The 17,114-nt window shown below is 41.5% G+C and overlaps 1 pseudogene; it reads right to left on the bottom strand.

Annotated features, from left to right (window-relative positions):
• Nucleotides 1–15,599: 15,599 nt before the first annotated feature.
• Nucleotides 15,600–16,283, bottom strand: LOC112322425 (large ribosomal subunit protein uL15 pseudogene; annotated as a pseudogene).
• Nucleotides 16,284–17,114: the final 831 nt, after the last annotated feature.

The raw sequence follows: 17,114 nt of genomic DNA, 5'->3' as shown, positions 1-17,114 counted from the left end.
GACCCACTTTACTGGCTTGGCTCTCTTCCCTGTCTTACTCTCCCTACTACCTCTCCTGTGCTTTCTGGCATCATCTCCATGTCAACTACCTGTACCTGAGCCCTTCTCTCCCAGTCAGCTTCAGGGGAACCTAAACTTGTACAATGGGGACAAATGGAGCAGGGTGTCTGAAGAAGGCCATGGCCAGGCCTGCCTGCGGAAAGCCCTTCAGTAGACATTGTAAAACCTTCTGGAACTGACAGTACAGGTGACCACAAAGGGAGATGGCCCGGTGCAGGTACAGCAAGAACTGCAGGACCTGGAGTCAAGTTAGGACAATCTGACCAGATCTCTGTGGAGCAGCATTGCCTCAGGGGGTAGTTTAAGCTGTTTCAGAGTGTTGGCATGGCCATGGATATGGAAGGCAGTGAGCCCACCATTTATTGCCCTGAAGCTTCTCTCGGTCCCCATGGAGAGCAAGACCCACTAAGGTGTAGGTATGCCTCAGGAGACTCTAGGGAGGTAATGGGGAGCCACCCACCACTGGTATCAATGTCTCATTTCAATCCTTTGTATAGTTCAGTTGTTGCTTCAGAGATAAGCCAAACTAAAAAGCAACCTTAAACGAGGCTCCAGTCATCACTTTCACCTATCCTTGAACTAGGACCAGACTCTGAGGCCTGAACCAGCACAGAGGTCAAAATACATGAGAGAAGGACAGAACAATGAAGCTTGGCTTTGGCAAAGGGAGTCAACAATGACGTTGGGCCAGGCAATTTCAGAAGTGTGGTGGTGGCTGAGGCCAGGTGTCAGTGAGATGAGAAGTAAATAAAAGAAAAAAGTAGCATTCATAGGTGTATACTACACTTTCAAGACTCTACTCAGAGGGACATGAGAGATCCAGAATTATAGCTAGAATATGATGTAGAGTCAAGAAAGCTTATTTAGTTTATATTATAATGTTCTCCTTTGGTTTTGTTTTTTGTTGGTGGTGGTTTTGTTTTGTTTCAGATGAAGGCAAGTTGATGTAAAACTGTCCTAGGGACAGGGACAGGTAAGAGGATGGTTGGTGAAGTACATCTCTTGCAGTGGGGGTGGCTTGATGTAAGAGGGCTATCTCTTCACTAACCTTCAGGTGAGGAGGAAAGAACAATAAACAGAAGGTGACCCTGTAGGCAGTGAGAAAGGGAAGGGTGTTCTTACTTGATAACATTTATTTTCACATTAAAGTTGGGAGTAACAAGAGAAATGAGTTCTTCTGCCAACAAGAGACATGCATAACAATGTTTATTGAAGCTTTAGTCATAATAGCCCCAAAGTGAAAACCCAAATCAATCGGAGAATGAAAAAAAACAAAATCTGGTATATTTCATATAATGGAGAAGTATACAGCAATGAAAAAGATCAAAGTATTCACAAACGTATGGATAAATATCATAGCTATGATGTTGAGTAAAAGAAGCCCGATACAAAAGAGTATATACTGTACAAGTCCATTCATATGAAGTTCAAGAACAGGCAAAACTAATCCATGGTGACAGATGTCAGAACAGCAGTTAACTGAAGAAGGGAGGTTATTGACCAGGAAGGAGGGAAACAAGGGAAGTTTCTAGGATGATGAGAATATTCAATATCTTGATTTGGATGGTGATTACATGGATGCAACATAGGTAAATATTCATCAGTTGACACAAGATTTGTGTACTTTATCTCACTATCTGCATTTCTGTGATGATTAGTGAATTGAGCATCTTTTCATATGTTTATCGCCCATCTGTGTGTCCTCTTTGGAGAAGTGTTTATTCAGGTCCTTTGCCCATTTTTTAACTGGATTGTTTGTTTTTTTGGTGTTGAGTTTTTAAATTTTTTTATAAATTTCAGATATTAATCCCTTATCAGATGTATTGGTGAATATGTTCTCCCATTCCCTGGATTGTCTTTTTATTGTGTTGATGGTGTCCTTTGCTATGCAAAAACTTTTTAGTTTGATGTAATCCCTTTTGTTTATTTTTTCTTTTGTTTCCCTTGCCTGGGGAATCTGAAGAAACTAATTCAAAAGAACATAAGCACCCTTATGTTCATTGCAGCATATTCACAATCAACAAGATATGGAAGCAGCCCAAGTGTCCATCAGTAGATGAGTGGATAAAACAGCTATGGGACATTTACACAATGGAATACTACTCAGCCATAAAAAAGAAGGAAATTTTACCCTTTGCGACAGTATGGATGAACCTGGAGAACATTATGCTAAGTGAAATAAGCCAGTCAGAGAAAGATAAAAACCATATGATTTCACTTATATGTGAAATCTAATGAACAAACTGAACTAACCAGCAAAATAGAAACAGACATAGATAGATAGCAGGATGACAGCTACGGTGGTTAGGGGGTGGAGGGATTGAGCAAAAAGGAAAAAGGATTTATGGACATGGACAACAATGTGGTGATTGCAGGGGAAGGAGGGTATAAGGGGCTATAGCTACAAACAGTGAAGTAGCTTTATCTCGACAAAAAAGAAAACAAAAGAATAAGATCAGTAGTAAGGATTCTACCCTCCGCTATTCTACCCTCAAACAATGCAACTATTTGAGCTGGCCTAGGAAACATTTCAAAGGTGATTTTAGTTTTGGGAAAAGCCAGAATTCGCAGGGCACCACATCTGGGCTATAGAGGGGCTGAGTCACCTAGGTGATTTGATGTTTTGCCAAAAAAACTCTGCACAAGACACAATGCATAAGTGGGCATGTTGTGAAGAAGCTGTGGATCACCAATACCCATAGCTGCAGCCTTCTGTATCATCTGTATAGTTTTCACAGAGGAATGTTCAAGCTTAACACACAATTAGATGAAGATTAATTCCTCTACTCGTTCAGTCATGTTGAATGCAGTGGCCACACAGTACACATGCTCACTCAATAGCATCTACAACTCCCACTGACTAGTACAGTGAAGTCATCATTGTTCACACATGTGCATTCTAGTCCACTCTCCTTGGCTGCCAGGTTGCATCAATGTCATGCAAACCATTCTCCTTATATTAACAATGGCTGGACTGTTTCCAGATAGACCTCAATATCATGGTGACCAGACACACATGCCCAGCAAATGCAACACAGTGTTATCAACCACAGTCACCGTGCTTTACATCAGATCCTCAGATCCTCACACCTTAACCATCTCATAGCTGAAAGTTTGTACCCTTTACCAGTCTCTCCTTATTTCTTCACCTGTACCCTCTGGAAACCACTTTTCTACTCTGTTTCTATGAGTTTGACTTTTTTTTTTAGATTTCACATATAAGTGATACCATGCAGTATATATTTATTTTTTTATCTAACTTCTCTTACATAGCATTATGCCCTCAAGATCCATCTATGTTGTTGAAAATGGCAGGATTTCCTTCTCTCTCATTCTTTTGTGTGAGATGTGTGTGTGTGTGTATGTGTCACATTTTCTTTATCCACTGATCCATTGATGTACATATAGGTGGTTTCCATATCTTGGCTACTGTTAATAATACTGCAATGAACATAGGAGTTGCAGATACCTCTTTGAGATAGTGATTTATTCTCCTTTGGGCACATACTCAGAAGTAGAATTGCTGGATCATATACTAGTTCTATTTATAATGTTTTGAGGAGCTTCTATACTATTTTCCATAGTGACTGCACCAATTTACTACCCCCCAGGGCAATGTCCTTTTGAAGACACTGCCCATCTACACAGGCTAATTTGAATCTGGGGGGCCTGGGTGTGTCATCCAGCAGAACTTCCCAGCCCTCTCAGTTCTGAGCTATCCTCAAAGCCAGTAGGGGTATATTTCTTGGGGTAGTGGTAGAATGCCTGACTCACCAAGACAGCCAGAACTGGGCCTGCATGACCCTCTGGAAGCTTCTTAACCTCTCCGAATCTTTTCCTCATCTGCAAAATTGCAGCTAACAATACTTTCTTTCACAAACTTGTCACAAGGGTCAAATATGTTATTGCAGAGGAAAGTTCTTAGCTCAGTGCCTGCCTTGAAGCACTCAGTAAATATTAGTCAAAACTAAATAAGAGTCTAAAATTGTTCACCAGATCCAAGCTTAGGACCACACCCTCCATCCTGACCTTACCACCTTCTTCCAGGTTGATGTCAACACCTTCCTCAACACCCTTTAATGTCAAGGAAAATGTCACAGATGCTGTCAGCACCTCACTTGTATCCTCTCAGCCTACCCCAGGGGTCAGACACCAGCTGCTTTTTCTCTCCTTCTGCCTGGGGGCACTCTCTGGCTGCAGTGCTCACAGCAGGTTTGGGCAGGCTGGAAGTGCCAGGGAATTAGCACTTTCTGGAACAACCCTCAAACAATGTGGACAAGGAGGTGGTGGGAAAATGCCCAGCTTCCTCCACTCTCAACGGGACAGTTTTCAGTCATATTCCAGACAGTCTGTGAGAAGGGCCTCTGTGGGACTGAGCCCTGGTGTCCATAGTGGAAACCTGCTCACTGACACACCCTTCCTTGGCTTTCCTTTCTTGTCTCACTTCCTCTCACTGTGCTTCTTGGGCTCACCTCCCACATCAACTATTTGCACTGAAATCCTTCTCTCAGGTCCACTTTTAGGGGAACCTAAACTAAGAACAAGGACAACAGGTAGAGGGAAATCACACTGAGCTTGGCTGGGTTCACAGTGGGATTCCCCTGCTAGAGCAGCCCCAGAGGTTGGAGAACTCACCCTCCAGGTGTCTGGGGGATTCCTGGAGAGGATCAGCCTTAGGGATGAGAGAACTGACAAGCTGCTGCCTGGCCCTATGCCAGAGCATGGAGCTGCATGTGAGCATAGAGCAATCTGTCACTAAAATCATCCTCCTCTCCAGCCCAATGGGGTCCTGTCTGCACACATGGGCAAAGGGATTTAGAAAAGTAAAAAGGAAAATCTAAACAACTGAGACAGTGAAGCATCTTACCTCTGCAGCATTGATGGAAGTGGAGAAGGCAGAGATGGGCCCAGAGCTCTTGACCTGGACACCATCAGGCTGCTCTTACTGGCAATGCAGTGCCTGGCCCTCCATCCCAGCAGCCAGTGCAGAGAGACGTGGGGAAGCTTCTCAGGCTTTTGCCTCCAAAATTGCCTCTACTTCACACCCATTAGGGTGGCTATTATCAAAGAAAGAAAGAAAATAACAAGTATTGCAAAGATGTGGATAAATTGGAACTCTTGTGCACTGCTGGCAGTAATATAAAATGGTGTAGCCTCTATGGAAAACAGTATGACAGTTCCTCCAAAAATTAAACATAAAATTACAACTTCTAGGTATTTATCCAAAAGAATTGAAAACAGGGGCTCAAACAGGTATTTGTACACCTATGTTCATAGCAGCACTATTCACAATATTCAAAAGGTAGGAACAACCCAAATGTCCATTGACAGATGAATGGATAAACAAAATGTGTTATAGCCATACAATACAATATTATTCAGTCTTAAAAACAAATGAAGTATCAACACCTGGGAAAACATGAATGAACCTTGAGTTCATTATGCAAAGTGAAATGAACCTGCTGCAAAAAGACATATATTGTATGATTCCACTTATATGAGGTTCCTACAGTAGTCAAATTCATAGATATAGAAAGTAGAATGGTGGTTGCCAGGGGCTGCAGGGATCAGAAAGTTGTTTGATGGATACAGAGTTTCAGTTTGGAAAGATGACAAGGTTTTGGAGATGGATGGTGGTGAGGGTTGCACAACAATGTGAATGCATTTAATACCACTTAAAAATGTTCAATTTTATGTTATTTTGCTTGAATCTAAATAAATGCCTCCAGCACCCCTCTGTCCCTTCTTACCCCCACTGTCTTTTCTCAGAACCCCTGCTTTTCTGATATCTTGAAGACAGCCAGTGTTATTATCGTGGTTCCTGTCCCTCCTTGGCACCCATGGATTGATAGCCAAGTTTGCAGTCTGAACTTTGACTTTTAATACCTGTCTTGGATTGGTTGCCTTGAAGCAGAAGCTGAGACAGGGGTTTATGCAAGTGAATAAATAAGGAAGACCTCTCAAGAGAAATCTGTAGAGGAGTAAGAGAAGCAGGGGAAGGGAGAATAGAGCTGTGCGTTGAGCTGTAAGTCTCACCTCAGTTTGATCCTATAGGGAGCTCTGGAGTGTGAGGGGACAACAGACTCACCACCTTCAGGCAAGGGGGTGGTTTTCTGCTTCCACATCAGTCAGTCATTGGGTGCTGGCTGCTGCAGGTGTGGGGAACTTCCAAGCATTTCTATTGGTATTTCTCAACAGCTGAGTGCAGTTGTCAGGAAAGGAAGCAGGTATAAGTGTCACAGCAATAGGGGATTGCTGCATCAGCCTGGGAAGGGATCCTGGGTCATCAGTACTTCTTCTTTAACTCCCTTCCAGAAAACTAGTTCTGATCTCTGGCTTTTTCCTCCAGGCCTACCACATGAATAAGGCACTTCTATTTGGTAGGAGCCACAGTATGGGGGTTAAATCCTGGCTCCACAACTATATATGAGAATATATAGGCAAATATATATTCTGAGTAAATATAAGATTCTGAGTAGATATATATTCTAAGTAGATTCTTAGATATATTCTGAGTATATCTAAATATATGGTATATGATACATGATATATATATGTAATATCTAAATATATAGATATGTGATAAATATCTTAATACACAGATATATATCATATATCTAAATATATGGATATCATATATAATATCTATCTCATATATATGATAGATGATATATATCATCTGGGCCACTCAGCCTCAGTTCATATATCTGCAAAATGGGAATGGGAATGTGGTAGTTATTGTTTGGGATTAACCAGGAATCTTCAAACCTGACTCTCTTCTTCTGGTAGCAAGTTCTGCCCACTTCTTACTCAGCCATGAGGCATGTGACATAGGCCTAGTCAATCAGAGTGTCCCATTCACCTGCCCACTCAGGAATGAAACACCCAAGTAGGCTAATCAGAAGCCTTCTCCTGTATTGTTCCAACTGGAACTAGCTGGACTGGAACTAGCAGAGAAGACCCACTGCCTGACAGCCTTGGAGCTAGAAATATGCAAAGCAGACACTGGCTGTGGCTTATCCCCACCACATGTATGAAGTCTGTCTTCTAGAGGAAAGGGGGACCCAAAAGGAGAAAAGAGAAAGAAAAAATGAGAAAGAATTTGGCCCATATCATCTGTTGCCCTAGGCCCAGTCATGCCTGTGACAAACCCCATTGCTCTGCTTCTCAGGAACAGGTGCCAATAAATTCTCCTTTTGTCTAAGCTGATTTAAACTGGATGCCTCCCATTTACAGACAGAAGAAAGCTAATACACAGAATGCCTATCTTGCAGTGTTGTTGTGATGATTAAATGAGGTAATATCTGCACAAAGAGGTGTCTAATAATGGTCATCATCATTCCTAAAAGGCCAAAACAAAACGAATGCGAATCACATCCTCTGTCAAGTGTGAACATCAGCTCATCGGACCTGCAGTGACTGCCTGCCTTTCTCCTTCACCCTCCTACTCAGAATTTAACTTAAAAAGCTTGTAGATGCCCTGGCATTTTTAAGCCACAATTCACACTTTGGCTTTCCTATACCACTCGTACTCTTTGCAACTGTTCTGTTGTTGTCGTTGCTGTTGTTGTTGTTGTTGTTCCTCATTGGCAATATGTAAGCTCAGCTCTTCTGCATGATTTTTAAAGGCCATGGTCATCAGGGCTCCCTGTATTGCAGGAGCTCTTCATCAGGTTCATTGTTTCTTCCCCCTGGGGCTCCTTTCTGGTAGTTAAATTGGAATTTCATTTTTGCACTCTTCCAACCTTCTTATGGTCTCTATAATGTCTCATGCTGTGAGAGTTCCTATCTATTTTTCTTAAGCACTATTCTCCAAAGTACCCTCTGGGGCCCCCTTGCCACAAGAACACCTGAGTTCCCTGACCCACACTGTTTCCAGTCAACTAGTCAGAATCTTGGTGACAGAGCTGGGGTCCAGCAGGAATAAGGGGGCTGAGGAGGCACTGTATCAGCTCTTGATGTCTATAGCTACCTGGACCTTAAGCCTGAGAACTTAAGTCTTGAAGCCTGAGCAACCCACTCCTCAAAACCTTCATTCTCAGTAGACAGATTCACCATTTCCCAAAGTCCCAACCTGCTCCTTCACCAAATGGTTCCTCCTTCCTGATTTGAACTGATTCAAGGGTAGCAATCCTTCTTCTCACTGCTCAGTCTTATACAAGGTGAAACTGTTGGCAAAACAAGAGAAGAGTTTGTTCAGTTGCTCTGTTTTCAGCTGACAGGGACTCTGAGCAGCTGTCCAACTGGTGATGCCCCCTCCCCATCTGTAGGTGTCTCTGCTCCAGGCCAGTTGTGTGGTCACGGTCAGGAACCCATCATGTTTCCCCCACGTGGTGTGACAGCCCTGTAATATGGTCCTACAACAATAGGTCTTCTGTTGCCCTTGCCTTTAATCTCCACCTACATGGTTTCTAACACAGCCCCACCCTCAGGACTGTGGATTTCCATGTGGGTGTAAATCTTTTCGTTATGAGCTAGTGCTTCACCTCCCCTTCTAATGGTTTCTTTTTTATTAAGGTCAACCTTCCTATGTCTCTCTTACCACAGTTTTGTTTCCTGCTTCAGAGGATGACCCTCCTGCTCAAGTGACTTTGGTCACAGCTGATTGTACTAATATTTTAGTTTGCATTGCCCCAGAAGAAGACTCTGAGGCAAGGATTCATATGCAAGTAGTTTATTTAGGAGGTGATTCTGAGATGCACCAAAAATGGAGTGGAGAAAGAAGACAGAGGAGCATCTAATACAGGAAGACTTTTCAACCACTGGGGGTAACTGGAACTTGTCTCACTGGAGAATAGTCTAGAAGACAAACCTTGGAGTTATCCCACCAAAGGAATCAGGGTGTTTATACACTAACTCTCCTCAGTTGCTGGGCTTTCATACCCAGCACTTCTAGTCAGTCACATTTGCCAAGGGACGGTGGCACCTAGGCCAGAGAAGCCCCCAAAGAGATGTAGAAACTGGCATTTGGAAATGCATCCAGCATGCACTGAAATGGCAAAGGCTATGGGCATGGTACTGTCAGCACCTGCTTCAACCAGAAGAGGGTCTCCTGGTCAAAGGAAACACACAGCTACGTCAGAGTCACTCAAAACTTGAACCAAGAGATGCAGAAACTACAGTCCTATGATTGTTTGGCTTGAGAAGCTCCACAGAACTGGGATGGAGCAGCCATTTTTAGCTACATCCATGCTAATGAGTAAATAGAAAAATCCATCTTCAAAGGAACTACATAAGTGGGGAAAGGAAGAAATAAGACAATGTGTACCTTTAAGAAGGAGATGAGAGGTCAGCAGCCTTGGACCCTATAAGCTTTTTTTGCAATACCAACCCCCAAACTTCTGTTTCCTGTCCCATAAAATGCCCTTTTGTCTTTTTATAAAGGCTTCTTTAATTGTCATTTTAATAGAGGTCTCTCTAATTGAGCCAATGTAAGTAAACTCATATTCTGTCCAAACAAAAGTCCTTGACTAAGACCACCTTTGAGGTCTGTCAACATCTCCAATTTGTTTTTGTTTGTGCTAATGCTCTGTGCACAAGCATTTCTAAGGCAATAGAACTGTTCTAAACACCCTTTTCAATCATTTGCTTGAATTAATTATACAAGGCATTTCTCCCTCACCCTCACTCCTTCCACTTCTCTTTGACCCAGATCAACACTCACTGTGATATAATTCTTCTCTGTCCTTATGAGAAGCATTGACTTAATACCTCCAGTTCACAATGACCATGCCTTAAGCCAAGATACTCACCACATTATGCATCATATGAGAAGTTCACTATGAACCCTGATCCTGGAATTTTTCCATGGTGTGAGCTGAGGGTCAGTTTCACACTGCCTTTTTGCCCTGAGTGTTTTACAGGCAAGCTGGTGACATGATCTTTAGATACCATATGATCATGTGATTAGCCAGATCCCAAGAGAGAATTGGAGACAACCATCAGAGCTGAGTCATAGAATTTCCCTTGGGTTCTTTACTGCATTTGTTTTATAGATCCTGAGACCCAAAAGCAAAGACACAACTCTGCAGGCCCTGGTCTGGCTTCTCAAGCCCTGGTAGCCATGTGTCTGTGAATAGCAGCTAAATGCTAACTGTGCAGGGCCTGGGTCTTTTCATTCTGGTTAAAGACCCTCATGTCCCACTTCAGACACCCCTATCCTAGGCTTGACCCAACCTCTATTCAGTGGATCTGAGCTAGGTTCCCTCAATGAAGTCAGATTTTTGTGGGGTTTGACTTTTCCAATTTGCAAGTGTAGCGCTATGGTAATAGGAGTTCTTTTATTTGGCCATAAATTCTGCCCTAGCAGCATTTAATTAATGCATTACTTTAGGGGTTTCAAGTATTTCTTGGATGTAGGTGGGAAATTAATACAAAACTAAATAAATAAAAATTTCTTTCTTTAAAGCCAGTATTTTTGATGTGCCAGTATTTTTGATGTGCAGCAAATGCTTACCAGATTAAGAAGTCAATTCACTGGTGCTTATACTACCAAAAATCCTGAAGTAATGGGTTGCATTTTAGACACTGAGCTTTTAAGTCCTAACCCTAATCAACAAAACAAACAAGCAAGCAAAACATAACCAGAGACATTGAAATTAAGAGCAATCTGACAGTAACCAGGGGGAGGTGGGAGGGGATAATGGGGGGAGCGGAGGAGGGTTTTGAGGAACAACTATAAAGGACACATGGACAAAACCAGGGGGAGGTGGAAGCAGAGGAGGGAGGTGGGGATGGCTTCGGTGGGGAGGGGAATGTGGGGGGTAAATGCAGACACCGTAATTGAACAACAATAAAATAATTTTTTTTAAGATTTTATCACAACTTAGTCTAGGTGTTTTGATACATATCATATGCATATAGACATGTAGAAGCTTTGTATATTATGTGTGTGTTATAATTATATTGTACTGAATACAGCACAAAGAAAAATGAACTGAATAATAAAATTCTTCTTTTTTCTTTTTTTTTTTTTAAAGTACAAGTGAAACAAATAGCACACTTCTGTGAACTAAGCTGGTAGTATTGAACTATTGGGTGATGGACTTTATTTTCAAAGTTTACTAATTTTTTTAATTATGAAATTAACAGGTGATCATGGTGAAAATTTCAAACTTCATAAAAGATTTTCCTACCCCTATTACACTTGTAGTCCCAGGCCCAAGATATACCTGATTAACAGTTTCTCCAATATTCTTCTAGAATTGTTCTTGTATATACAAGTATACATACAGCATAAAGTTAGTTCATCTAATAGAACCATAATTAGCACACTATTATAGCATATGTATTTTATTTTTTTAATTTTTATTGTTATTCAATTACAGTTGTCTGCCTTTTCTCCCCATCCCTCCACCCCACCCCAGCTGAACCCACATCCCTACCCCACCTCCACTCTCCCCCTTGGTTTTGTCCATGAGTCCTTTATAGTAGTTCCTGTAATCCCCTCTTCCCACTGCCCCCGCCCCTGGCTATTGTTAGATTGTTCTTAACTTCAATGTCTCTGGTTATATTTTGTTTGCTTTTTTCTTCTATTGATTATGTTCCAGTTAAAGGTGAGATCATATGGTATTTGTCCCTCAACGCCTGGCTTATTTCACTTAGCATAATGCTCTCCAGTTCCATCCATGCTGTTGCAAAGGGTAGAAGCTCCTTCTTTCTCTCTCCTGAGTAGAATTCCATTGTGTAAATATACCATAGTTTTTGGATCCACTCGTTTGCTGATGGGCACTTAGGTTGCTTCCAGTACTTGGCTATTGTAAATTGTGCTGCTATGAACATTGGGATGCACAGGTTCTTTTGGATTGGTGTTTCAGGGTTCTTAGGGTATAATCCCAGCAGCGGAATTGCTGGGTCAAAGGGCAGTTCCAGTTTTACTTTTCTGAGGAAATTCCATACTGTTTTCCACAGTGGCCTCACCAGTCTGCATTCCCAACAACAATGTACTAGGGTTCCCTTTTCTCCGCATCCTCTCCAACATTTGTTTGTGGATTTGTTTATATTGGCCACTCTGACTGGTGTGAGATGGTACCTCATTGTGGTTTTAATTTGGATCTCTCTGATGGCTAGTGATGCTGAGCATCTTTTCATATGTCTCTGGGCCCTCTGTATGTCTTCCTTGGAGAAGTGTCTGTTCAAGTCCTTTGCCCATTTTTTAATTGGGTTGTTTGTCTTCCTGGAGTGGAGTCGTGTGAGTTCTTTATATATTTTGGAGATCAGGCCCTTGTCTGAGGTATCATTGGCAAATATGTTTTCCCATACTGTTGGTTCTCTTTTCATTTTAATGCTGTTTTCTTTAGCCACGCAGAAGCTTTTTATTTTGATAAGGTCCCATTTGTTTATTCTTTCTTTTATGTCCCTTGCTTTAGGGGACGTGTCTGTGAGGATGTTGCTGTGTGGAATGTCTGAGATCTTAATAGGGATTGAATTGAATCTATAAATTGCTTTGGGTAGTATGGCCATTTTGATGATGTTAATTCTCCCAATCCATGAGCATGGTACATGCTTCCATTTGTTTGTGTCTTCCTTAATTTCTTTATTCAGTGTTGTGTAGTTTTCTGAGTACAGGTCTTTTACCTCCTTGGTTAGGTTTATTCCTAGGTACTTTATTTTTCTTGTTGCTATGTCAAATGGGATTTTTTTTCCTGATTTCTGTTTCTGCTGTTTCATTGTTGGTATACAGGAATACCTTTGATTTCTGAGTATTGGCTTTGTATCCAGCCGTTTTGCCAAATTCATTTACTAGGTCGAGTAGTTTTTTGGTGGAGTCTATAGGATTTTGAATGTACACTATCATGTCATCTGCAAACAGTGACAGTTTCATTTCCTCCTTTCCAATTTGGATGCCTTTTATTGCTTTTTCTTGTCCTATTGCTGTGGCTAGGACTTCCAGTACTATGTTGAATAGGAGTGGTGAGAGAGGGCATCCTTGTCTTGTTCCTGATCTTAGTGGGAAAGCTCTAAGTTTTTGTCCATTGAGTATGATGTTGGCTGTAGGTCTCTCATATATGGCCTTTATTATGTTGAGGAATGCTCCCTCTATTCCCACTTTGCTGAGTGTATTTATCAGAAATGGGTGCTGTATCTTATCAAATGCTTTTTCCGCATCTATTGATATGACCATGTGGTTTTTGTATTTGCTCTTTTTATGTGGTGTATTATGTTTATTGATTTGTGAATATTATATCATCCTTGCATCCCTGGGATGAATCCTACTTGATCATGGTGTATGATCTTTTTAATGTATTGTTGGATGCGGTTTGCCAACATTTTGTTCAGGATTTTAGCATCTATGTTCATCATTGATATTGGCCCGAAGTTTTCTTTCTTCATTGTGTCTTTATCTGGTTTTGGGATTAGGATGATGTTGGCTTCATAAAAAGAGTTTGTGAGTCTTCCATCTTCTTGAATTTTTTGAAATAATCTGTGGAGGATGGGGGTTAGGTCACCCTTAAATGCTCTGTAGAATTCTCCTGTGAAACTATCTGGTCCAGAGCTTTTGTGTGTCGGAAGCTTTTTGATTACTGTTTCAATTTCATCAGGTGTTATTGGTCTGTTCAAGCTTTCTGCTTCTTCTTCATTGAGTTTTGGAAGGTTATATTTTTCTAGAAATGTGTCCATTTTACCCAGGTTTTCAAATTTCTTGGCATACAGTTCTTCGTAGTAATTTCTTACAATCCTTTGTATTTCAGTTGTATCCATTCTAATCTCTCCTCTTTCATTTCTGATTGTGTTTATTTGGGTCCTCTCTCTTTTTTTCTTGATGAGCCTGCTTAAGGGCTTGTCGATTTTGTTTATCTTTTCAAAGAACCAGATCCTGGACTTGTTGATCCTTACAATCGTGCTTTTAGTCTCTATGTTATTTAATTCTGCTCTGATCTTGGTTATTTCCTTTCTTGTACTTGCTCTTGGCTGTCTTTGTTGTTGTTCCTTGAGTTCTTGTAGGTGTAGGGTTAGGTTGTTTATTTGAGACGTTTCCATTCCTTTTACGTAGGCCTGTATCACTATGAACTTCCCACTCAGGACTGCCTTTGCTGTGTCCCATAGGTTTTGGATTGTTGTGAGTTCATTTTTGTTTGTTTCCAGAAAGTTTTTGATTTCTTCCGCAATCTCATTTTTCACCCATTCATTGTTTAATAGCATGCTATTCAGTCTCCATGTTTTTTAGTGTTTGGGGTTTTTTTCCTTGAGATTTGTTTCTAGTTTCAGTCCCTTGTGGTCAGAGAAAATGCTTGATATGATTTCAGTTTTCTGGAACTTGTTGAGGCTTGTTTTGAGTCCTATCATGTGCTCTGTCTTTGAAAATGTTCCATGTGCATTTGAAAAGAATGTGTATTTTGCTTCTTTGGGATGAAAGGCTCTATATATATATCAGTTAAGTCCATTTCATCTAGGGCATTGTTCAGTGACACAATATATCTGTTGATATTTTGTTTGGAAGATCTGTCCATCTTTGACAGTAGGGTGTGAAAATCCCCTACTATAATTGTGGTGCTGTCAATATCTTTCTTGAAGTCCTCCAAGATTTTCTTTATGTATTTGGGTGCTCCTATGTTGGGTGCATATATATTTACAATGTTTATGTCTTCTTGGTGGATTTTTCCTTTGAGTATTATGAAGTGACCTTCTGGGTCTCTCTTTATGGCCCTTCTTTGGAAGTTATTTTGTCTGATATGAGTATTGCTACCCCTGCTTTTTTTCCCTGTCCGTTTGCTTGGAAAATTTGTTTCCAGCCCTTCACTTTCAGTCTGTGCAAGTCTTTTGTCCTGAGATGGGTCTCTTTTAGGCAGCATATGTGTGGGTCATGTTTTCTTATCCATTCAGCTATTCTATGTCTTTTGATTGGAGCATTTAATCCATTTACGTTTAAGGTTATTATCGATAGTTATTCATTGCCATTTTTTCGTATCTGTGTTCCTCTCTCTTTGTCTTTTCCTTCATTTCCTTACAGCAGCCCCTTTAAGCATCTCTTGCATAGCTGGTTTGGTGTAGGTGTATTCTTTTAGACTTCTTTTGTCTGGGAGACTCTTTATTTGGCCTTCTATCTTGATTGAGAGCCTTGCTGGGTAAAGTAGCCTTGGTTGCAGGCCTCTGGTTCTCATTACTTGGAATAATTTTTGCCATTCTCTTCTGGCTTGGAGTGTTTCCATTGAGAAGTCAGTTGCTAACTTTATCGGGGCTTCCTTGTATGTTACTTCCTGTTTCTCCCTTGCTGCCTTTAAGATTCTTTCTTTGTCTTGGAATTTTGCCATTTTAATTACAATGTGTCTTGCAGTGGGCCTCTTCAGATCCTTCTTGCTTGGGACTCTCTGTGTTTCCTGGATTTGTGTGCCTTTTTCTCTCATCAAATTAGGGAAATTTTCCTTCATTACTTTTTCTTTTCTTTTTTTTTTATCATTTTCACTTTATAAATGCAAAGTTCAAGTCAGGTAACAGACCAAGGCCTCTAAGAGTTGGTGCTCTCTCTTGCACAGTTTCTTTCTCAGGGGAGTTGGCGGAGGAACTCAGGTCCTCATACCTTTAACTCCTAGAACCTGCAGGTTTCTGACACACAGGTCGAGGTGCCAAAGAAGCTACACTCAGACCAGAAGGCAAAAGCACTTGTGATCATTTAATGAATTCCCCTCTGTGTGGCTTCAAGCTACCAGTACACAAGCCCCACCAACACTCTTAATCTTCTCCTCAGCTCCTCTGCTGAAGAATTTGGCCTTCACAATGACAGGCTGCTTTGGGAGCTTTCCCTTCCCCAGAACTTTGTAGTAGCCCAATCACACCACATCAATGATAGGAGCGGCTCCCGTCTTGTTTTTGGCAGCACTTACCCATGTCTGCTCACTGACCAAGATCCACAGTTTATCCAGGTTGACAGTGGGGCAGAAGCTCTGGTTCCTCTTTAAGTGGTAGTGCCTCATACCAACTTTCCCAAAGTACCCTGGGTGACTTTTGTCGAGGTTGATCCTGTGATGATGCAAGCCACCAGCATTACCTCGGCCTCCCAGGTGCTTCCTGTGCTTGCTGATGCGGCCGTGGCCGTGGCTCATGTGGCCCCTAAGTTTCCGGGTCTTCTTCAGTCTGGATGGCTGTGTGGAAAAAGATGCTTGGTGATAAGGCCATGTTGGTGGCCGAGACGCAAAAGCCATCATTACTTTTTCAAACAGGTTTTCTATCCCTTGCTCTTCTTCTCTTTCTGGTATCACTGTTGTATGGATATTATTACGTTTCATATTGTCCTGCGTTTCCCGTAACCCCTCTTCATTCTTTCTGAGCCTCTTTTCCTTTACTTGCTCATTCTGGGTGTTTTTTTCTACCTTGTCCTCCAGTTCACTGATCCTATCCTCTGCTTCATCGAGCCTGCTTTTGATTCCTTCTACTGTGTTCTTCAGTTCCGAAACTGTATTCTTCATTTCCTCTTGGCCCTTGTTGATAGTTTCTATTTCTTTTGATATAGTTTGCAGTGAGGTCATTGTAGTTTCCCTGTAGTTTTTGGTAATTCTGTGTGAGCTCATTAAGCTTCCTTATAACCAATTCTTTGAAGTCATTATCTGATAGTTGACTCACCTCTTTTTCATTTAGCATTGTTTCTGAGACTTCCCCCTTTCCTTTCATTTGGGGATTGTTTCTTTGTCTTCCCATTGTTTGTGAGACTCTTCCTGTTAGCCTCTGCTTCTTAAGTTGCTCTCTTCTGACCCCCTGGGGTTTTTGTGTAAACTTCTGTGGTAGAATACCTGTGAGATTCAGTGGTACAGTCTTCTCGATCTCCCGATCTTACTGATCTTGGGCTGTGGTTTGTGTTGGCTCTGTGTATGTCTTTGGTTTTTGGTTCTTTTTGGGTCTTTCTTTGGTGGGTCTTTCCCACCAGCTGGTTATCTGAGGGTCAGTCTGTCCCCCACATCTTGTTTTCTGTTGTGCAGGTTTGGGCAGGTTGTGTTGGAGCTAGTTCTTCCGTGTGTACAAGGTTTTGAGGCTTTTCTCTTGCTCTTGTTCAGTTGTTTGTTCTCAGTAATTTCTTCACTATTTATTTGTATTTTCAGATAGGTCCTGGGTTGGCTTAGTGT

The sequence above is a fragment of the Desmodus rotundus genome, chromosome X (genome assembly GCF_022682495.2).
Source record: "Desmodus rotundus isolate HL8 chromosome X, HLdesRot8A.1, whole genome shotgun sequence".
Taxonomy (NCBI): Eukaryota; Metazoa; Chordata; class Mammalia; order Chiroptera; family Phyllostomidae; genus Desmodus; species Desmodus rotundus.
Note: the sequence above shows the minus strand (reverse complement) of the source record. Positions and strands in the feature narration are given on the sequence as shown.